Source organism: Cricetulus griseus (assembly GCF_003668045.3).
Source record: "Cricetulus griseus strain 17A/GY chromosome 1 unlocalized genomic scaffold, alternate assembly CriGri-PICRH-1.0 chr1_1, whole genome shotgun sequence".
Lineage (NCBI taxonomy): Eukaryota > Metazoa > Chordata > Mammalia > Rodentia > Cricetidae > Cricetulus > Cricetulus griseus.
The window spans coordinates 10,867,864-10,890,922 of record NW_023276807.1 but is presented as its reverse complement, the minus strand read 5'-3'; the positions used below and the strand labels follow the sequence as shown (position 1 = coordinate 10,890,922).

General features: G+C 44.4%; 1 protein-coding gene across 7 annotated transcripts in view; it reads left to right on the top strand.

The window, feature by feature from the left end:
- Positions 1-23,059, top strand: part of Inpp4a (inositol polyphosphate-4-phosphatase type I A) — a 121,469-nt gene that overhangs the window by 37,049 nt on the left and 61,361 nt on the right. The window contains exon 1 of one of the 7 annotated variants that reach the window (XM_035453484.1): positions 22,799-23,058. The exons of the other annotated variants lie outside the window; for them this stretch is intronic. The gene's annotated coding sequence lies outside the window, so the exon portion shown is untranslated. Of the gene's footprint in view, positions 1-22,798; position 23,059 lie in introns of those variants that run through there. 7 annotated transcript variants of the gene reach the window in all.

The following is a 23,059-nucleotide window of genomic DNA, read 5'->3' as shown; positions in this document are numbered from 1 at the left end:
TTACCTACATAGTAGCTCACAGCCATCTGTAACTCCAGTTCCAGGTATCTGATGCTCTCATCTGGCCTCTGTGGGCACCAGGCACACACTTGGAGCACAATGCATGCAGACAAAATACCCATACACATTAAATAAACAGATAAACCATAGAAAACACAGTCAGTTCATCTTGGTCACCTGTCAGGGTAATGCTGTCAGGGGTCTGCACTGTAAAATCTCCCTCTCAGTGCTGTCATTAGGAGGGAAGTCTCTGCACATGGGGAGTTATGCTCTGCATGTTTGAGGAAGAGCATCTACTTCAGCTACTCAGAATGCTCTTACACACTGTCTCCATTCCTCCCATACTATTTACTTGATGGCTTCTTTCAGAGCTGATGTACGGCTGTTCTGTTCTTGGGTCTAACCCAGTACTAGGTGATTGTCTCACTGCTCATGTCTCAGCTTTGGACCTTATACAAACACCACCACCATTGTATGTGTCGACTTTTTCTTTTCTTTCTCTTATTTTTTTTTTTTTAAGGAATCTTCCTTACTTTTTGCCATTCTAAGGGGCTCCAGGCTCATCTGGTATATTTCTTGTCTCAGACCTAGTCACAGTCATTTCTCCCAAGAATTCTTACTGCTTGTCTTCTTGTCTTATAGTACAGTATAGTGGGTGTCAAGCAGCCAAACTTATAGCACTGTCATTTCAACTTGTGTACTCAACTGAGCAACAAATATAAACTGAGTTGCAATAGCAACAACAAATAGCCGAAACTCTTACCACTTGTAGACTCCTTCTTGGCTATACATACACTTGAAGCAGCAAACCCCATGTGCTCCTCTTCCTAAATTCTCTACCTGAAGCTGTCTTCGTAGTGCTGATTTTCCTTCCCTCTGGGTCCAGGTGGGGCTGCATTAGTTGGGTCTTGAATGAGTTCTGCTCATTGCTCTTTCTGCCCTGTAGAGGCTCTGGGCTGAGTACATGAAAATCTTAACTGAAGAGAAGGAGCCCAAGGGAAAAAGAGTGTCCGAAGCCTGAGCACTGCAGACAAGAAGCAGGCTGAAACTCCTTAGAGGTAGTGGTTGCCTAAGGGTGGAGTTGATGAAAAGGACTAAGAGATGGTATTAGGATTGGTGTCTGCAGGCTTGTGGTTAGGGGACAGGAGTGCTGGGCATGCTAGACATGTCCGAGTGGAAGCCTTGCACCCCACCCTGAGAACCTTGGATTCTTGCTTTTGAGTGCACACAGACATTGGTGGGTAGGGTATGTTCTTACACACGGGTGGTCAGCTTCAGCGGGAGGCTAGTTTGGAGTTTGTTGCTTTATTCTGTATAGAGAACTGGCATAAACAGCAAAAAGGGAACAGAAGCAGAGAGTATCAAAAGAAGGGGCAGAACTCTGTCACTCTAGGGTTGAAAACAGGAGTCTGTTGTGTCCAGTCCTCCACCAATCATGGTGCCTTGAGGAGACAAACTGCAGGAGAGTTTCCATGTCATCAGGAGTCGAGGGAGGCAGCTGGATGGCTTAGACAGGCAGGTCTGGGCCTCAGAAGAGTCATTAGGTTGACTGGAAGGGCCTCAGATTTGTGTGAGAGTGACCTCAGAAGTAGCACTGGCAAGGGTGGAGAGTAGAAGTATGCATTAAGGACCAGAGTGGGTCTCCATCTTCCCTGTTTGAAAGGAAGATGCCTCAGAGTGGCGAGTGCCATGTGTACAACTGGGGGCCTTAAAGCTCGGCGTGGGAGATGTCTTTCATATACCATCTGTAGACACTATTGGTGATAGTGGGTTAGAATCTTCAACTCTGGAGCTTGCAGGCCACTGAGCTAGAGACCATAGTGCTCATCTCCTCTTGCAGCCAGATTCTGAGGGGAAATTTGTCTAATTTGTTTTCAGTTTTGGTGCAACAGACTCTTGCCATCTTCTCCTTCCTGATTTGTATGCTGCTGGGAGTGGTGGCACACATCTGTAATCCCAGGAGTTAAGGACACCCTCAGCTACTAGCAAATTCTAGGTCAACCTAGGATATATGAGAGACCCTGTCTCAAAAGTTACAAACAAAACCAAGGAAGAATGTTTGCTACCATATAATTATGAAGGTATAGTTTTCTCACAATATTTTATTAGTTCTTTGAGAATTAATGCATCACTTTATGCAATGTATTTTGAACATATTCACACACCCCGGCTCTTTCTATAACCACCCTCTCCACCCTTCTATACCTTCTCACAGAACTTTGTGATTTCTTTTCTTTTCTTTTTTTTTTTTTTTTTTAATTTTTCCCTCAAGTTCAGGGTTATCCACCCCATCTTGGGAGTCGGGGAGAGTGCCCTGGGAAGTGGTTGACCCTTACCAGGGGTCACATCATTAAAGAAAACTGGCTCTCCTCTCCCAAAAGCTGTGAGCTCCAATAGCTCCTCAGCTAGTGATGGGGTTTAGTGTTCATCTTCCACCTTCTGTGCTGGGGTTTTGTCTGGGTAGAGCTTATACAGGTCTTGTGTACACTGTCACAATCACCATGAGTTTATATGTGCAATTTCCCTGTTGTGTCTGGAAAACACAGTTTCCTTGATGGTATCTGTCACCTCTGACTCTTAGAATTTCTCTGCCTTTTTTTCCCATGAAGATGGAATCCTTGAACCTTGGGAGAAGAGGTGTGATATGTATGTCTAATTAGGGGTAAGCACACCACAGTACCTTATTCTCTGTGCTAATTGCCATCTACTGCAAGGAGGAACTTCTTTAATGAGGGTTAAGAGGTGCTCTGTTCTATGGGTGTAGTGATAAGCAGGAGTTGTTTTAATGTTACATCCATAAACAAAATAATAGTGTTTGGTTCTCCCCTATGGCCTATGACCTATTTAGCCCCAGGTTCTTGACCCCTTTAACAGTTCCAGGTCTTGGAGTAGGCCTGGAATTGTTCTGTCTCATGGAATAGGCCTTAGATCCATCAGAAAGTGGTTGGTTACTGCCATTACATTTGTGCCACAACTGTACCAGTGGGTGGGGTGTAATTTATTACTAAGGGGTAGAGTGAGTGATAGCATCCTAAAGTATTACATTTTGTCCTTGCATGACATGACATTTCATGTAGGATTATCCATCCTGCCTTACACAGCCATAAAATTGATTGTCCTTTCCTCTCTTATATATATGTACATCCCCATGGTTGTGGGGTGTTGGGGGGACAGTCTACAAAGATGCAGTTATGCTGGAGCTTATCCAGAACTCCTTGTAACCTCTTAAGATATGATGACTGGGACCAAGGTGGGAGCCATGGCCAGGTGAGAAGGGCTTTGGTTGTTTGGGGGTGGGGAGAGTGGGCATAGGAAGAGAAGTCTCCACATTTTTGGCTTGTTCTCCTGGAAAGCTGTGGTGTCATCCACAGATCAACTGAGCTGGAGACTAGATATGGAGCAGGCTGGACACAGGACCATTGTGCACACTCCCAGGAAGCAGGAATGTCTACTTGAAGGGCTGCATTTCTCTACTGATTTCCTTTTTTCTGACCCCGCTGTTTGTCACAAAGGAATCTCTGTAGAGGAGAAGGTGGTTTCACAAATAGCACATGATTCTGGTAAAGGCAGCTAGATGAAGATGAAGCTGGTCAGGGTAGTGTTCGGACCCCAAGCCCTATGTATGTGGTTCCATGGTTACACAGAGGTGGGTTAGGCTTACAATTAATACATGAGATACCACAGAGGTATCCATGGTCTGTCGGTCCTGACATTTTCTTATCCTCATGGGGTTCCTTCTTACCTCTCTTGTCCTATGTGAAACTAGGGCTTAGCATCTTCTCCTTGCCCTAGAATTGCCACTCACTTGTGACCAAAGGGCCCTCAAGCACCCGCAATCTAGAATCTAGAACAGCTGCTGCTTTCCTTGTCAGTGGCCACAGGGAGAGGCTGTGCCTGAGTCTGCCCCAATAATAGAGCTTAGTGCATCATTTGAGTGTCAGAAGATGTTTTTGTATGTTTTCAAAATTTACTATTTTACAATGTGCTTACAAAACAAGGCATGTTCCAAAGGAAATAGGCATTCTAATGATAGCTTCTTAAATTAAAATATAATTCACACTGGAATAGAAAATGAGGTTATATCTCTTTCTTTGATGGAAAAAAATGATGAAAACTCAAACTGGGTCAGACAGGTTGATTGTAGGAATATTGGGTCCCATCAGTAGCCAGTTGCAGCCTAGACCCAATTAATGAAAACTGAGCTGTGTATCCAAAAGCGAATCAGGGCTGGGGCATGAGCTCTGTGCCCTTTGGAGGGTTTTGATGTTATGGGTTCTAGCATAGTCAGTCAGCTCATGCTTCGGTGTCTGCTTCTGGTACCTGCCTGCCCACTGACTTGGTAGCAAGGTGATGCCCACATCAGGAGAGCCTCAAGAATACACAACTGTGATCTAGTGCCTGGTGGGCTGCGTCAGACATAAACCCTTATGGCCTGGTCTGTCCTTATCCCTATTCCCATTAAAGCATTCACACATAACTGTCTTGAAAGCTTAGTTATACTGTTATACAGTTAGGTATACTGGTTGATTTATATTATTAACTTGATATGAAACTAGAGTCACCTGTAAAGACTCAATTAAAGTTTTCCTCAATCTGATTGGTCTGTGGATGGTTGCTGGGGGCACCCAGCCTACTGTAGGCAACAGCACCCTTAGACACATGGGCCTGGGCCTGGCCTGAGCAAGCTAATAAGCAGCTTTCGAAACTTCATGGTTTCTGCTTCATTTATTGCCTCAAATCCCTGTCTTGACTTCCCTCAATGGTAGACTGTGACCTGGAAGTGTAAGCCAAATAGACCTTTCCCTGTCCAAGTTACTTTTGGTCATGGTGTTTATTATGGTAGCAAGAAAAACAAACTGGGATATGTGGTTTGCATTTATTTGTTTGGTGTGTGTGTGTGTGTGTGTGTGTGTGTGTGTGTGTGTGTGTACATGCATATGTGTGCTTAGATGTGTGTGCAGGGTCAGATTAATGTTAAATGTATTCCTTAATCACTCTCCACCTTATTATTATTTTAAAAATTATTCTATGTGTTTGTGTGTATGTGTGAGTGTTTGTATATGTAATGCGTGTACATGAGGAGCCTGTAGATGTCAGAAGAGACATTGGTCCTCTGGAACTGTAGTTGCAGATGCTTGTGAGCCACCATGTGGTGCTAGAAACTGAACCTAGGTCCTCTGTAAGAGCAGTAAGTGCTCTTAACTGCTGCCCAAGTCTCCAGCCCTCCACCATATTTTTTGAGAGTGTCTCTTATTGAAACTAGTGTTTGTAAATTCGGATAGACTGACTGGCCCATGAATCCAGGAATCCTCCTCTCTTTGCCTCCTCAGCACTGGAATTACAGGCATGCAAGGCCCTCATGCTTACACAGCAAGAGATTTCCTGATTGATCTAGCCCCCCAGCCCCAAGAGTGCCAACCATTTCAGAACAATATGGCTGGAAGCAGCTGCAGAAGAGATGTAAACATCTCTCGTAGCTCTGCTGATGTTTTTTAGAAGCCAGAACATTAGACATTTGTCACTTATTTCTTTTTACTCATGGAGTCTGCCCTGCCAGATACCTGGAAGATCTGAAAGGGTTACAAAGGCAGGAATCTGGAGACTCTGGGGCTTTTCAAAGATGGCTTGGTTTTGTCTGATGATGAAAGTGCTTGCAGTCAGGTCCCCAGAGGAAGTAAAGCTGACCCTGGAATGGGTATCCATGGAGCTTGCACAAGGAACATAGACCTTGTGTGAGCTTGGACCTTCTAGCATTGGTTGTTCACATCTGGGGGCACTCTAGAGCCTACCACACACTAGAGCCTACCAGAGCCTCTGTGTAGAGTAATAGCAGCTATATTTGCTAAGCATTGACGTTGGAAGATGTCAATGATTCCTGTTTTATAGATGAGCCTTTCGGGACTGGAGAGGCATCAGGGTTCAATCCAGCCCTGCATTTTCTGCATGTCAGGGCAGAGTTGGCATCAGAGCAGTTCCCAGTGCATCTGTCCTGGTGCTGTGGACAGTGGCTTTACCCTAGAGTTTCTGCCTCAAGGACCCCTCCACCTGCCCACCAACTGCCCAGTAAGGAGATGTATTTGACTGATAGCATCACATCCCTGTTGTTTCTTTAATGTGAATACCAGACACTGCCCTTGGGGACCTGATAATACTTAGTAGCTTCTTAGAAAATGCTGGTGGTTTGCCTCTCTCAGGCCTTTCTACCTAAACTACTTGGGTTTTGTTTTTTGTTTTTTGTTTTTCCCCAAATGTCAATTAGAACCTTTCTGACCTCCTCAGGGAGTGTCCTCAGTTGAAGTGAGCCCCTTATGAGTAGGAGCTCCTTGAGAGCTTTTACTTGTGAGGGATGTGCATATTTGTCTGCTTATCTAGCACACACTTCACACAAAAACAGTTTTCCATCATACTTTACAAATGACTTACAAAGTAGAATTTGTGTCTGAGTGGCCATTTAAAAAGAAACAATCAAAACCATGGCCTTTTAAATGCATGGCTTGGTTCCTGCTAGGGAGAAAGTCTCCTCAACAGATATCCTGATGCTCAATGGAACCTTCTTTCACAAGGAGTGTAGGATGAATGGAAGTTTGCAGGTTAACAATTATGAAATTTAGAGTAATCAAAATCAAATTTAAGTCAGGATCCACTCTGGAATGGTAGTATTAGGAGGGCTATGGATCCACACTCCTCAGTGATTAATTAAAATCATTAAAATTGTCACCAGCTGCTGGAGGTGTGACAAGCTGCTGCTGGCTCTCTTCGGCCTGAGATGTTCTCCCCAGAGATAACTACTTGATTGAAGCTGTGATCTTGTCTGGCCTGCCATTTATTTCTCTTACTGAAAGAATTTTCTTCTGTAAGTGAAATTGTGAGGTGGTTGTTTGTGAGGTACTTGGATAAGGTTTATAGCTGAGAAAGGAGTGTTGACAAGAGTAAAAATCAAAGATGTCTTCCTCTGCATGGGTGGGAAGGGGTTAAGAAAGTGTCTTCCCCTGCATGGGAGGAAAGGGTTAAGAAGGATGTCTTCCTCTGCATGGGTGGGAAGGGGTTCAGAAAGATGTCTTCCTCTACATGGGTGGGAAAGGGTTAAGATATGCTTAGTTGTTCCCCCAGGACAGGATCTCATTAAACCTCAATGGGCTGGAACTTGTTATGCAGCTGAGGTTGACCCTGGACAGGAACCTTGTCATCCTGCCTTCATCTCCCAGAGTGCTAGCTAACATGACAGGCATGTGCTACCACACCTGACCAGGATGTGTGTTTTGATCTTGATCATGGTTCCTTAGCTGCTGTAATGTTTTTGCTTGAGATATCTCTCAGAAGGGGGAGGGAGTGTAGCCTACGCTTGGGGTAGACTACAAGTGGTTTGGTCAGTTGTGTCAGAATTCTCGACTGCCAATCAGTGAGAGATCCAAAGGAATAAAGAGCTCTTTTCCTTGTCTTGTCCTTTAATTCTTCCTACCTTTCTCCCCTGCTTCAAAAATTGTTTTAAGAAGGGGCCCAGTTGGGGCTGGAGAGATGGCTCAAAGGTTAAGAACACTGGCTGCTCTTCCAGAGGTCTTGAGTTCAATTCCCAGCAACCACATGGTGGCTCACAACCATCCATTATGAGATCTGGTGCCCTCTTCTGGTGTGCAGATATACATGGGGGCAGAATGTTGTATACATAATAAATAAATAAAATCTTAAAAAAAGGGGGGGGCCCAGTTACATTTTCTGGCAAGGGTCATAAAGGCATGCAGCAAATGAGGAGAAACATGTTTGTGGAACTCTCTTGTGTCAGTAAGAACAGTGGCTGGCTGGCTTCAACACCAAGCCATGTCTTGTTCCTTCTTCCTGCTGAGCTCCAGGTGGCAAAGGCTGAATTCTAGGAGAGCGTGTCTACACCCCACTTATAGGATGGAAGCTCTCTCTATTCCAGACTGAGGTCCTGGCTACTTATCACTTGTTATAGTGGCTTAAAGGACCTTCCCAAAGCCACTGACAGTACTGGGAAGGCCAAGCCTCACGATTGTTCATACACACCACACACATGTGCACACACAAGTGCAAAAGCACACACACACACACACACACACACACACACACACACACACACGGTAGAGATCTAGAACAAGTGCATACTAGCTCAGATAAAACAGTTGTTTCCTAGAGGGATTGTTTTGTGCACTCAAGGCTATCCTGAGAAGCAGCATTAGAGTTGGCTGTGGTATAGAGATGCAGAGAGTATAGAATTTGATAAACTAGCCCCCACAGCATCACTGAAGAATAAACAAACAAAAAGGTACCCTAGAAGAAAAGGGACCTAGGATCTGTGTCCACAGTTGCTGCCACACAAAATTGTAAGATGTCCAAAGAAGCAGGTCACGGAAGCTGCCAGAGAGAAGGTGCAGATGCTGGACTTAAAGACTTCAAACCCTTATAGAAAGGTTTGGCAGCAGTATCTTTCCAAATAGAGAGGACCATTAAGAAGATAGAATTAGTTAAACAAAACAGGGGGAAAAAAACTAAATGAAAACTCAAGAGTTGCAAAGCACAATAACTGAAAGGAAAATCTACCAGAGGGCTACAATAGTAGATATCAATTGGCCAAAGAGAAAGAATCAGTGAACTTTGTATAAATTGATAACATGACCATTCCATGGTATGATAAAGGGGAACTTTTTTCCCCTCTACTATGAGAGAGAGAAAATAGCCAGAGTTGTCTGAAAGAGTTCAGAGCAGAGAAAGAGAAATTAGTAGACCAAACATGGACAGCAGGCTAGATCTGGCCACAAGAGAAGCAGGAGTAGAGCAAAGAGAGATGAGGGAGAGAGACAGAGTGGGGGGAGCAGAGAGAAGGAGAAGAAGAAAACAGAGAGAGCATAGCTGAAATAGCAGGTTATAAGGAGAATGAGTAGCTGGGGAAAAGGAAGCCCATGAGCTGGAGGAGTTTGGAGTGGGGGAGGAGGTGAGAAGGGCAGGAGGCTAGCATGGACTTTGAAATGTGTAAAGGGTACTTGTGATCCTGAGGGAGTCAAAGGGCCAGCATGGGCTTTGGTATGCTGATAGGCACCACAGATAACCATTTCCCTTTTGAGGAAATGGAGTTTCCTGTGGACCTGACAAACTTAAAGATATAATTACGAGATTATATGATCCAGATGACTGAGAAAAGAAAGTAAACAGAACCTAATAAAAGTGTAAGGAGAGGGGAGAGAGATAAAGGTACAAACACAAATTCTGGAAGAAAATGCTAGAAACTCCCCAAAATAATTGAAAAACATTTTTAGCTATACATCCAAGAAATACAGTAGTAGAAATACAAGAAATTTAACTCCAGTTAGGTCAAACTCAATCCATGCCAAGGCTCATGGTAAAGGTGGCAAAAGACAGAGAGAGAAAGGGGGCCTATTGTGTAGGAGGAAATCCCAGAAGAATTAACAGCTGACTTCTTAGAAGTAGTGGTGGTGGGATAACATATTCAGAGTTCTGAAACAAAACAAGTCAACCCAGAATCTTACACTCAGCAAAGCTTGTCTTTAGAGATAGAGGTAACAAAAAGACAGAGTTTTAAAAGGACAAAAGCCCAAACCAAACAACAGAACCCAAGGGTTTGTTGTTAGCACACTGCCCTGTGGGAAGTACTAAAGGAAGTTCTTCAGGTTTAAAGCAAATGACCAGACAGTAATTCCAGTTTAGATGAGAATGGGAAAACAGATTGCCTGTAGAGGTAATTATGCATTTGTAAAAGCCTTTACAATGCATCATTCCTTCCTTCTTTCTAATGATCTTCTGAAGCAATTCTACAAATAATGTACATACTTATGCTGTTGGGCCTACAACATTTAGACATGCAATTTATCTGGCAGTAGCAATGTGGAGGAGGCAGATGAAGCGAAGCTGTATTAGAGTGTGGAGATGAGTGATGCCACACGGAGACTCACAGCCTTAGGAAAAAAACTCATGGTACAGAAGGCTAACAGAACGGACTGCAACTTTACTCTTGCTCTCTTCTCTCGGAGTCAGTAAGATATAAAAGTGCAAGACAGTGTAATTATGAGTATGTGTTGTGGCATTTGTAACATGTTTGCATGTAACATGAAGTAATAGTAGATGAACAGGAAATAGGTGGAGCCAGACCTAGCAGGAGTCTTATTTCTGCATCTCACTGGGAACCCATTCAGGAAAGAACAGAGAGGACAGGAAAGTACCCTCTTAATGAAAAGGAATGATTGTACAGAGGCAGAGCACTTGTGTCCTTGATGCCCATATGATGCTTTGTTGGAGTTAAAGACAATTGTTAGCGGCTATATGGGTGCTGGGAATTGAACCCAGGTTCTCTTCAAAGAATAGCCATCTCTGCTAACATCTTAGCTCTTTCTCCAGGTCCGCTGTTTATTTAATGAGGTTTTAAACTAAGTGTTGAAATGCTACTGTGTTTAGAGAATTCTACTAGGAAAGAAATTTTGTCATCTTTCTGACTGGAGCCCTCTTCCACCTCTGGCTTATTCTGGGTGTGTTTTCCAAAGGTGTGTTTTTAATATTCTAGTCAGAATACCTTGTACGCCTGGCCCAGGGGCTGTGAGGATTAAGAACTGCAATGTGGGAGAGGCTTGAAGTTTACTGTCTGGGATAGGCATTTTTGTTCTCTTTGTTGTGTGACCTGGAGCTGACTTTTTGAACTGTGGTGGTAGCCTTTCCCTCTCTTGGCACTGGGATTTACATGTCCTGAACTGGAAAGTGGCTTCAGCTTTCTCCCTTCTACGTCCCTCTGTAGTCAAGTGTGCAACGGGCAGAGAAGGAACTGGTTCCGTGCCTCACTGTGAGGATCCTGCTGCACTTTGCAGCTCCTGGGGTCCTTGGCTTCCCACTGGCAACATGCACTATGTCAGAGGCTGGACTTGTAGAGCCGTGCACACATGAATGGTACAAGGTACAACATGGAAGGCATGTGGTTATAGATGGATCTTTCCCAGACTTACATGTTGAAGTTCTGACCTCCATGGTAGAGTCCAATAAATAATAGTTAAGATTCTGTGAGACCATAAAGAAGAACCCTAATCCCATAGGATCAATGTCTATAAGAATAGATACACACAAAGAAATGCGCAGAGAACATTAAGAGTATGGGTGCCTGCTAGCTACAGAGGGCTCCCACTGGGAGCTGAGGCAGCATGGCACATTTATCTTGACCTGAAGAATTAAGAAAATGTCTGTTGTTTAAGGCCCCAGGTCTGTGACTCTTCATTTTGGCAGTGGCAGTGGACTCCACTATTGTGGAGTCTCTCAGTGCCCAGCTGAATTACTGCAAGAGTCTACACTGTGGGGAACCAGGAAAGCAAGCCCCCTTGAGATTTATGAAGGAACATGTGTGAAAGTCCAAAGGCTGTTTAGGAGGTTGTTTGCTCCTTGCTTTCCTCATGTCTGTTTATTGACCAGCCCCGTGACAGGAGCCCTCTGTCCATCTGCTTTGGGGTCTGGCTGGTGTGCACAGTGACACGTGGGCGGGCACAGGATTACATGTCCGCAGCTATCCTAGAGATGCCGGGTTTGCTGTGAATTCTCACCTGTTTTCCCTGAGCTGGGATGGTAGAGCATCTTAGCTTATTTTTAGAACATCCTTACAGTTGCTCTATGCAACCCTCTTGGGTACAGGGTGTGAGCCTCTTGTGCTGCCTTGTTCAGTATCTACAGAGTACTATATTTGTTTGAATTTATTTGAAAATTTAAGGCTTTCCTGAGCATTGTTCCAAGTAATCTGATGAATCAAAACTCTAGGATTTATACCTTAAAAGGCTGATGCTTGGAGGCTTTCTTATGACTTACTAATCCCGTCTCTAGACCTAGACCATGTAGGGTAGAGCTGCTATGACTTAATGTCAGAAACTCTCTTTTAGTTAATAAGCCTTTTTTTAAAGCAGTTTTAGGTCATATCACAATTGATCAGAAAGTAATGCTTCCTTGATCCACTCCATGCAAAGACTTCTGGTCCTGCTGTTGTGGCCTAAAGAGGAGACTGCAGAGGAACAGTGTGTTCAGTTTGGTTGACAACCTTAAGTGTTCAGAGGGTGCAAGTGTCAGGCATACTAATCTGCTCTGTTGCCCAGCACCCAACCTGGTGGAACTGCATGTACTTGTGGGCCTGGTGAAGCCACAGACGATGCTGCCAGAATTTTAGGACAATAATTCTGGTTTCCAGGCATTCCAGCTGACTAGGCTCAACCACCTGTCCCAGTATGACAGTCATGGTAGAGGCAAGGGCAGAAAACCAACTCAGGGAAGAACAGATAGGTTTAGTGAGTCCAAGGCTGTCTACAGGCGATGGATAGAAGCATGGAGATTAGAAAAGGAAGACAAGGGAGGAGGTGCTGGGGTTTGCAGAGCTGACAGAGCAGGTAACTGTGGTTGGGTCAATGGTCTGATTAGTCCATTATCCCAGTCTAGTTCTGTGAGGAGTTTTGCAGAAATTATTGCCATTGGGGCAATTGTCACTTGACTAGATTTAGGATTGCACACCTCTGGATGTGTCTATGAGGGTGGTAATAGAGGCCTTTAACTGCTAAGTGAGTTTAGAAACAGAGAGAGAGAGAGAGAGAGAGAGAGAGAGAGAGAGAGAGAGAGAGAGAGAGAGAGAGAGAGAGAGAGAGAGAATAACAAAAGAAAAAGATGAATCTGAAATAGAACAAGGTGAGGAGTACATGGGAGAGTTTGGGGAGAGGTAAGAGGAGAAAGGATGTAACTATAGTCTCAAAAAAATTTAAAGAAACACATTTTAAGGTCATGGAAGTGATTTCCTTGAGTGCCTACAATTTAGGACATACAGCAGCATCCTTATCTCCCCGGTCCCTCTGCCTTAGCCTTGTTGTTGGATACAGAATCACTGGGGTAAGACACCCCCTTTCTCTGAATGTTTATTCCTCGCAGAAACAGGAAGTGATGACTTCCCCACTGTGTAAAGCTTTGTCATGGTCACAGAACAAAACCCATTGTGGCTGCCACCGCCTTCCCTTTTGCTGCAGCTTGTTCCAGGTTGGTTATGCATTTGTTTCCAAAAGGACTGCAAACTGGCCAGTAAGGAGAAGGGGATCATCCCTTTCTCCAGTCTGCAGTCTGCAGCTGAATTCTGAAATGGAGCCAGAGAAAAGAGAATAAAACCTCCCACAAAGTAACGGAAATTTGACATCACCAAGAGACAGTGAAAGCTAATTAAAATTAAAGAATGTATGTCTGTCTGTAGGTTTCAAAAATGGATAGCAATTGGGGAAAATATACCATCAAGATTCACTCTTAACAACTATGTTCCATGTCCAGCTTGTAGTAAATAAAAACTTGGAAACCAGCATGTAGCAGGTATATCCTCCAATTTCTTCAAGCATCCTCTCTGACCAGCCTGTTATCTTTTATCTTACCCTCAAGTGACAGGACCTAAGAAAAAAATTTTTTCTAAACTTAATCTTGTCCTCTGCTCTGTCAACATCTTGCCAGGTCTAAGAGGCGCCAGGGAGTTCCATACAGCCTGGACTGCAATGAAACAACCAGCTACCCCAGGATGTGGCAGTACCCCAACCTTCTCGGGTCCCCCAAAGATAGTCAACGCCCCCCACGTCAGCAGGAAGCAGTCTTGAGAATTCGACGCCCTTATTCCTTAACCTGCCATGTCTAAACACCCCACCTTTTTTAATTAAGAAGTAGAGGTGGGAATGAAAGGTTCAGGCATTATGCTGGCCTGCCCCTGTTACCTGGTGGAACAGGCAGTACCCTGATCAGCCCAAGGTTCCATGGGAGCTAAGTCTGCACGAAGATACAGAGGACACCTTTAAAAGACAGGCCCCTGCCCATTTACGCTCTCTGTTCCCTCTCTGTTTCCCTGCTCTGTTTCCTCTCAGCTTCCTTTCTACTCTCTCTCACCTATGTGCTCTCTCTATGGTGACCAGTCATGGCGGTCAGCCATTTACCCCTGTTCCTCTTCTTAGTCTCCCCATTCTGCCGGGCCTTATAATAAACTTACAGTCTTATGTCTCATGTCCCAGCATTTCTCTTTTCTTCTTTTTAAACAAAACAATAACACAGCCAACCTGAGCTGGTAGAACACTGGCAGTGTGGCAGGGTGAGCAGGCCTCCACCGGGTAAAATATCCTCTCATCTGGAGAACTCAGGCAGCCTAGAAGAGCAGAGGGATTGACTACCACCCTAGAACTATCTTCTGTCCCCATGGCTAGGATTTAGGGAGGACTAAGCTCTGAGAGGCAAAATACACACCCAGTGGGCAGACATGGAGACATCTGGGGAGAGAGGTCTAAAAGTTCTAGGACTATGCAGATTTGCTTAAAGGATCCTAAGAAATTCCTCATTGGCTCTGAGTTGATCTTTTCTGGCTTCCCAGCCCTGCTTTCTCTGTTGCTTAGGCTGGACTTTGCGGTTCCTTCCATTAGTGCTTCTCCCTAACATGCCCATCTGTATAAAAGTCGGCTTTATCTACTGCTTACCTGCAGCATCCTTTCCCTCATAGCACAAGATTCACTGTCTCTTGGACTCACTTGAATGACTTGCTCCTTTCTTCCACTGTTGACTCAGTCATGTACCCTCCCCAAGTGCCTGGTATGGAGTATGTTAAGCAAATAAATGTATAGTTGTGGTTCCAGATTTTGAATTCCCTCCCCCCCCCCCCCGCCAGAACCACCTCTGTCCCCTGCCTCTGGGTCCTCTTTTATTGATATGATCTTTGATAGTGTACAAAGAATTGTCACCTGAGGGGAAGATGTTACTGTTGAGCACAAGAGTGACAAGAGCCAGTTGGTGCCTCGCCCCACCTAGTCGAGATTGGTCAGCAGCAGCATTGGAAGGTTAGCTCTGCAAGTTTCCTCAAAGAAATTCACCAGCCTGAGTTGTACCTCAAAAGCTGTGTTTATAATTGTTTCCTTTCTTCTTGGGTTTCCATAATTTCTTCCACTGTCAGCTTTGCAATAGCAGCTGTAGCCTGATTGCCTTGGATGGACCCTTGGAAGGGCCTTGTAGGAGTTGCTCTTCTTGTGATAAAGTAACCAACAACAGCTTAAGGGAAGGGAGATTTACTTGGACTCTTGTTTCAAATGGATGCAGTCCATTGTGGTCAGAAGGTATGGCAGGAACATGTGGCTGGCCCTCACCTCCTCACATCTGAGAAGGGCAGGAAACAGAGACATGCCACTTGGCTTCCCCCCTCTCTATTCAGTCTAGACCATGAGATGGTACCACCCACATTGAGGGTGATTCTTCTTGACTTAGTTAAATCTCTCCGGAAACACCTGCAAAACACATGACCAGAGCTGTGTCACCTTGGTGATCCCAAATCCAGCCAAATTGTAGATGAATATTAACTATCACAGGCCCCATTTCACCAAACACAAAATGATATTAATAACCAATTAGCTGAAGCTCCAGACCAACTCTCCAGAGATGTCCTATATAAAAATTCAGACACACTGTCTCCATCTCCTCCTCACCATCCCCATCCCCCTCACTCTCCCTTTAATGAGAACATGGAAAGAAGCCCCACCAGTGTCTGCCAAGTGTTCTATACAGTGGGGAGTTGCTCAAACAGTGTTCCGTTATTATAGCAGAAGCAAGTAGACAATACATCACTTTGCTAGAGACCTATGTACATTAACACACATAAGCTGTGTGGCTCCCTTTATGTCTCCAAGCTACTTAGGACACCAACATATCTCTCCTCAGTTTCGATTTGTTGGAGAGAATCCAGAAATTGGATGGTGTTGCCCATTTGAAGACCTTGGGCAGACCATCCCTGGTCTCCTGGCTTGCTGCCTTGTTTCAAAAATAACTTTGTCTTCCTGGCACTTCATTGATCTGTGGTTGTTGCTTTGCATTTAGAGCCCTTTATGGAATTCTCTTGCTACTCAGAAAAGTCATATTTCCTCATGAAACCACCTTTGACACTTGTGAACTAGAAAATAAGTTTTCCTAATGATTATAAAAATAAACCTGGGGCTGGCACGATGGCTCATCAGGGAAAGGTACTTGCTGCCAAGCTTGATGACCTGAGTTCAATCCCTGGTCACCATATGTTAGAAGGAAGGACTCAACTCCTGATCTCAAAACTGTCCTTTGACCTACACACACATACACACATATACATACACACAAATAAAATATAATAAAAATTTTTAAGATTTTTGTAATGGAGAGATGGGTCAGTGGTTAAGAGCACTGACTGTCCTTTCAGACAACACAGATTTGATTCAGCACATACATGGTAGCTAACAACCATCTATAACTTCAGGTCCAGGGAATCTGGCATCCTCTTCTTGTGTCCTCAGACACTTCACACATGTGGTACACATACATACATGTAGGTGAAAAACCCATACATAAAAAAAAAAAATCTCAAAAAAATTTCAAGATTTTTAAAATGAACAAGTCCTACCAAATCTCCATACCTGTCTTAGTTAGGGTTTCTATTGCTGTGATAATACACCATTGACCAAAATCAGCTTTAGAAGAAAGGTTTTATTTCATGTTATACTTCCGAGTATAAGATGAGGGAAGGAAGTCTGGCCAGAAACTCTAGCGGGGCATGAACCTGAAGGCTGGAGTTGATGAGGGTCTATGGAGGAGTACTGCTTTATGACTTGTTCAGCCTACTTTCTTAAAGCACCCTGTACCACCAGCCCAGGACTGGCACCCACAGTGCGCTGGGCCCTCCCACATCAATCATCAATTGAGAAAATGCACGACAGACTTGTTCACAGGCCAATCTGATAGGGGGCATTGGTGTAAACTGTAAACATGGCCAGTGTAGCATCTAAAATACAAGGAACCTTGGACTATTAGTTTGTTCTTTTTTGTGGTAGCCTAGAAAGAGTGAATAATGTGCAGGTGCCTCTTCGGGCTCACTGACTATCCTGCCACACGTGTGGAGGAGAGACAGGTTGCGTTGGGTTGCCTGTGGGTGTGTCTGGTATAATACACTGGACAGGGTTAGTACTGGCAATGAGTGTGAACCCACCAAAGTAGGTACTTGTTTTCCTGGAGCTCCATTAGTCCCGAGTTTTGAAAGTTGCCTGGACATGAAAATATTGTACTAGCAAAGCCTGGTATCATGGTATCAGAGACCCAGTATAAGCTATTAAGATTCCCATTCAGAAAAATCTGGAATGACATTGAGCCTGGATCTTCCCAACCCTGCTGCTCTCTAGAGTGTGACAAAATTGGGGTTGTTATGTCTCACAAGTGAACTGATCTTGGCCAACGCCAGTGCTTTGCCACTGCTCCAATGGTAAGCCGGTGGAGCTTCCCTTCATAAACATCCAACAGGCAGAGGGGGGTTGGAAGGAGGCAGGACACAGGCTTTATTTCTGAACTGCGGCATGTGTGGCACTGTCTGAAACACAGGCGACTTTTCTTAAGATGCTTTGGCACATTCTTCACTTTCCAGACCAAGATGTTCTCAGTGAATGAATAACACCAATTGAAAACAGCAAAGGAAAGGAAATTGTAAGTCTACGACAGAAAGAACAAAGGGGCCCTGTGCATAGAGCCAGCCTGTCACCACAAGAGCCCAGCCTGGAGTTAGGTGGTGGCAGGGGCATTACCCACTTGAACTTCTCCCCGACACACACCATTTGCATGGAATACTTAGGTCAGTGCCATCTGCCCCATCAGAAACACAGGACCTTTTTGTCTGGTTTGTTGGTATTGTTGACTGAGCATGTCTGTCTATCTTGTTAATTCACTTTTGTTCTTTTTCAGAGTACACCTTGAAATATTTTTAATAAACATATTGACAAGTTGCGTGTGGTAGTAGGGCATGCATATAATCTCAGTGCTTGGGAGACTAAGGCAGGAGGATCCCATGTTTATGACCAGCTTGGGCTATATTGGGATATTCTGTCTCAATGTCCCAGAAAAAAAAAAAAAAAGAAAAAAGAAAACCACCCATATTCAGACAGGAAATCAAGCATAAATGATACAGAGGCTTCCCCCAATCTCCTGCCTCCCTTTTTGCTTTTCCTTGAAATCATTACCTCCTGATATCTGTGTAGCAGGCTCTCTTGGATGCCAGCCCCCAAATCATGACACAGAGATTTATTATTAATTATGAATGCTTGGCCTTAGCTTAGGCTTGTTTCTAGCTATTTTTTAATTAAGTTTTTAAACTTTAATTAACCCATTTTTGTTAGTCTATGTGCTGCCCCCAGGCTCATTTACCTCATCTATGTACTGCCCATCCTACTTTTAAGCTTCCTCTGTGCCTTTCTTGTCTGGACACTGCTAGCTCTATGACACACATGCCCTTCTGCTTCAGCTCATCCAGATTGGCTCTCCATCCTGCAGTGTAGCATTCTGGCTGTTAACTAGCAGGCTTCTCTAATCTTTAGGAATATAATCTTACTACGTCAGACACTGTGGGTGCTTGAAACTATAAATAGTACCAAACCTATATATCACGGTTTTTCCTACACACACATATTTATGACAAAATCTAACGTTTGTAAATCAGGCAAAGAAAGAAACAACAATAGCCAATAACAAGACAGAATAATTGCTATGCTGTAGTAAACAATTACTGTATTAAGTAGGATAAGAATTGCATGAACACAAATGCTGTGATACCATGCAGTGGGTCTCACCATTGATATGGCTACTAATTGACTGACAGGAAGGTAGCATTATATATGGGGGAGGCAGGGAGATGAGACAAAGAGATGATTCATATCATGAGTGGGACAGAGTAGGGCAGTGTGAGATTTTATCATGCTTATCACAATGGCCTATGATTTCAAATTTAATGAATTATTTTTGGAATTACTTTCAAACCTTAATTGGGTGTGGGCTGAAACCCCAACAACTGAATTGCAGATAAAGGGGCCCAGTGTATGTGGTGAGAGGCTAAGAGTCCTAGTACCTGCTTTCATGATGACACTTTGATTGCTGAATCTCTACAGAGTGGATGGTATGGGCTGCATGGGAAATTGTCAGGACAAGGCAAGGGGCGCTGTGTGGCTGGGAGGAGGCTACTGCCCAGAAGCATGTCTCCTCTTGCACTGCTGGCCTCGGAAGCAGGAGCAGCTGTGGCCATGCCTCATCCTAGGGGAAGAAGGAGAGAGGCAGAGATTGGGATAGGTCCAGCTTTCAGTGGCCAGCTCTGGGTGGGGAGAAGTTGAAAGAGTCACCATGATGGGCTTCCTAGCTTTGAGATTTGTTGAAAGAAGAAAAGAGGAAGATCTGACAGAGAATGGGGGTACTCTGTTGGCTGTTGGAGTTCAGAACACCCTGCCTGGCCACAGAGGAACTGGGTTAGGATCATACTCTACAGTCCTCTAGCTGTGGCTTTTAGAACCCAGCCTGACAAGATGCTTGCATGAATGTGTGCTCCCTTTCTCATGGGCTGGTGGGCTCCCACTCAAAGATAGTTGATCATGGACCACAGAGAAGCTATTGTCCTTTTCACTTTGGCTCTTAGCTGTCTGTAAACTACATGTCTCAACTGGTGTGTCATAAAAATTAATATTGGATGGTTTCCACGGTGTTTTTTGTATTCGTATCTGAAAAGTTCTGTGGCATTAAAGTTTTACCAGCCAAAGCACAGAGAAGCCTTCAGTTAATTGTGTGAGTATCAAGTGACTGAGCTAACAATAGTGAAAGAAGTGAGACTTTTCAAAGTCTCTCTTGACATTAGGAGAGAGAGCGAGCAGCACTCTCAGTGGTGGGCATTGTCTCGAGGCCGTCCTGACAATGCACGTTCGGCTCTACACAGTGTGTTCATTATCTTCCCAGTACTGGCAAACGTATGCGGTACTAAACGACACATAATGGGTGGGAATGAATGGAGAATGTATAAGAACACTGTGCTGCTTGGCCCCAAAAACAGCCTCCATAATCCCTGGTGCTGGCACCCAGAGGATGGGGTGCGTTGCCTGGAAAGGAGCAGACTATGCCTTCATACAGGGGAAGGTTCAGAAGATGTTGCCCAACACCATTCTGGCCTCCAATTATACCCTTCTTTCACAAGGTGTTTTTGTTGTTTGTTTTTTACATCTCTTGTGACATAGCTCCTGGTGAAGCCTCTTTATTCATCTTTGTATTCCCAAGGCTTGCTTCATATGGACCCTCAACTCTTCATTGCAGCAGCTGCCAATTTATAGAAAAGAAAAGCATGAGATACAGAAACAAGAAAATGTAGGTGTCTTAAAAGGTGGCTGAAGTGTGAGGGCTGCTCATAGCAGGGGCATCTAGAGGACTCTGCATCGACCACATCTGCCCTGGTACTCCTCCAACGTCACATCTGTCAGTGTTAGCACATCTCTCACCAGTCACCCAGATTACAAGCACCTAGACTGGGGGCCTGGCACCTATGGTGCTCACTTCGTTTTTCCATTCAAGGATTTGAACTCAGAGCCTTGTACATGCTATCAAGTGCTCTTAACTTCAAACTCTATCCCTAGCCCTTTATTCCTTTTTGTTTTGAAATAGGGTCTTGCTAAGTTGTCTAAACTGGCCACAAACTCTCTCTCTAGACCCAGCTGGCCACAAACTTTCCATCCTCCTGTTTTAGCATAAATAATTTAAAGTGCTTGCCCCAGGGCATCTAATTTTCAAGCTGCTTCCCATGGGTGGTTCCCGAGTTGTCCCTGAAGGCCTTCCTGTAGAGGTCTGTTGTTGTCTGAAGAAGAGTAGTCCCAGAGAGGGTGGCTAGGGAAAGCTGTAGGTGGCTAGGTAAAGTGCTTGTAAAGGAGGCTTTTAGAGGGTGTGCAGGGTTCATTGTGCTTTTGTGGACAGACTGGGGGTGCTGTGACAAGTCCATGTCCTGGGGCTTCAGGAGCTGGGCAGGTTGAAGTGATGGACTGAACGAGGGTAAGAGAGAAGGATTACAAGAACTGTTCTATTCCTAGAGGGAGAGGAAGCAGGGGAGTGCCATTGACTGAGATGGGAAAACTTGACAGGCTAAGGTGTAGAAAGAAACAGTGAGACAAGTCCTGCTCCTGGAAAAATCCTCTCCCCTGCTGTTTAAAGGAATATCTAGGCTTTTCTGAGTCATGGCAGGCAGATGAGTTAGCATAGCCAAGTATCTGAGACTAGGTAATTTATAAACAACATTATTTCTTACGTTCTGAATTCTAAGATCATTGTGCCCCATGCAGTGGAATATAGAAAGGTGAAAGGTTAATTACATTCAGCCCTTTTGTAAGGCACCAGTCCTATCTATGAGGATAGAGCATTTGGGGCCTATTTTTTTTTCAAGACAGGGTTTCTCTGTGGCTTTGGAGGCTGCCCTGGAACTAGCTCTTGCAGACCAGGCTGGTCTCGAATTCACAGAGATCCACCTGCCTCTGCCTCCCGAGTGCTGAGATTAAAGGCGTGTGCCACCAACGCCCGGCTATTTTCTAAAGAGCCACTTGGTAGTACCATTCTATTGACCTTTGAGTTTCCATACATGAATTTTAGGGGATCCATAAGTAACTGACCTCCAGAGTAGGGGTCAGTTACATTTGTTTCTGGGTCCAGACATTACATTTTATCAGTTACAATATTCATTATACTTATGAGGCATGTTATTTAAATGGTGTTAAGCCATTACCATCATTATTTATTTATTGTCATTAGCAGAAAACAGGAGATGGGAAGCAGGAGGTAAATAATTGAATGACTCCATGAGAACAGCAAGAGTGTGTGGGTGTCTTTGGGTGAAGTTGTTTGTGCCTGTGGATGAGAAGTGCTGCACATGGCTAGTACTTGGTTCTTGGCTGTGCTTGATTTTCTAAAGTACTTTATTTTTCTGCTTTTTTCAGCACTATCCATACTGAACTGTTTTTTAGCATGGCTGCACTAAATCAGAGCTTTATACCTTGTAGAGATTGGTTCTCTAAACAAAACAGTGCCATTTTCATGAGAGCAGTAGCTCTTGTGAGTGTCCATCATTACAGTACAGTTGGCTGTTACCATCACTGCATAGGAGGAGGAGGAATTAGTGAGGGTCATTGGACCCTCAACTGAGATTCCAGCCACTCCTTGTAAACATTTGAATGCATGGCTGTCCTAATTGCATAGAGGAGTAGGGAGGGTGGGGTGGGGCTTCCTAGAGGTTCTAGAGTATATAGGCTAGAGGAGGCTAAGAGTGGCTCCATCTGTCTCTGTTGCTATGGTGAAGCCATCATCTTTGCTGGATTGAGATTTTCTAGTGCAGCTGCTTTGGGGTCACCTGTACTTCCACCAGTAGCCTCTTGCCCATGCCGTGTACGTAAGCCCAATAAACTCACTGGTCCCAAAGGGTGAACTTTGGCAGGTTTACATTTTGGTTGGGACCTTATAAGAAAGGGGGTAGATGTTGTTTGCTCCATCCCAAGGAAAAGTTTTCCTGACACCCTGCAACTGTCTCTCTGGAGCTGGACTATTATCCAGACTGCTGTTCCTTGAAAGGTAGTATTGGAAGTTGAGAATTGACAGGAAGAAATGATTTCATTCAAGAGTCACCATCAAGGCTTCAAGATACGTGTCTCCTTTGTGTATAACTTAATAGTAATTTTTGGTCCAGTGAATGGTGATGCCATAGTGATTTGTGATTTTAGTTATCTTGGATTTGGGGTTTTAAGAGAAAATTCCTCTTTTTCTGTCTTCTAAAGCAGGCTCTCCCTCAGGGACTGCTGACTCACTCTGACTTGTGTCTTTCATATTTTCTCTCCCATTGCTTGTATGTAGAGAGAGTGGCATGGGGAAGGCTCGGGGCCCATTTGCAGAGCAGGGTCAGCAATAGGGCTGGACTGGGCAGAAGAGCCCCACTTATATTTGGGCTTTTTTATTTGTTTTTGTTTTTTTTCTTCAGATACCTTTCACATGCATGAGATTTTTAAGAAGACTCACCCTGTCTATAGTACTCTCTGTCCCCCTTCTTATGAGCCGATGTTTAGACAAATGCTCGTCTTAAGATGGACTAGAACAGTTCTAGTGCCTCACCTTCCTTCAGCTCCAGCTCCAGCCACAGCCTCTAAGAGGTCACTAAGATACAAGGGCCCCCTGAGCTGCTTCTCAGCTTGAGGCTCCTTAGTTCCTGCAAGGAGAAGGGAAGACAGACCTTACCTGAGAG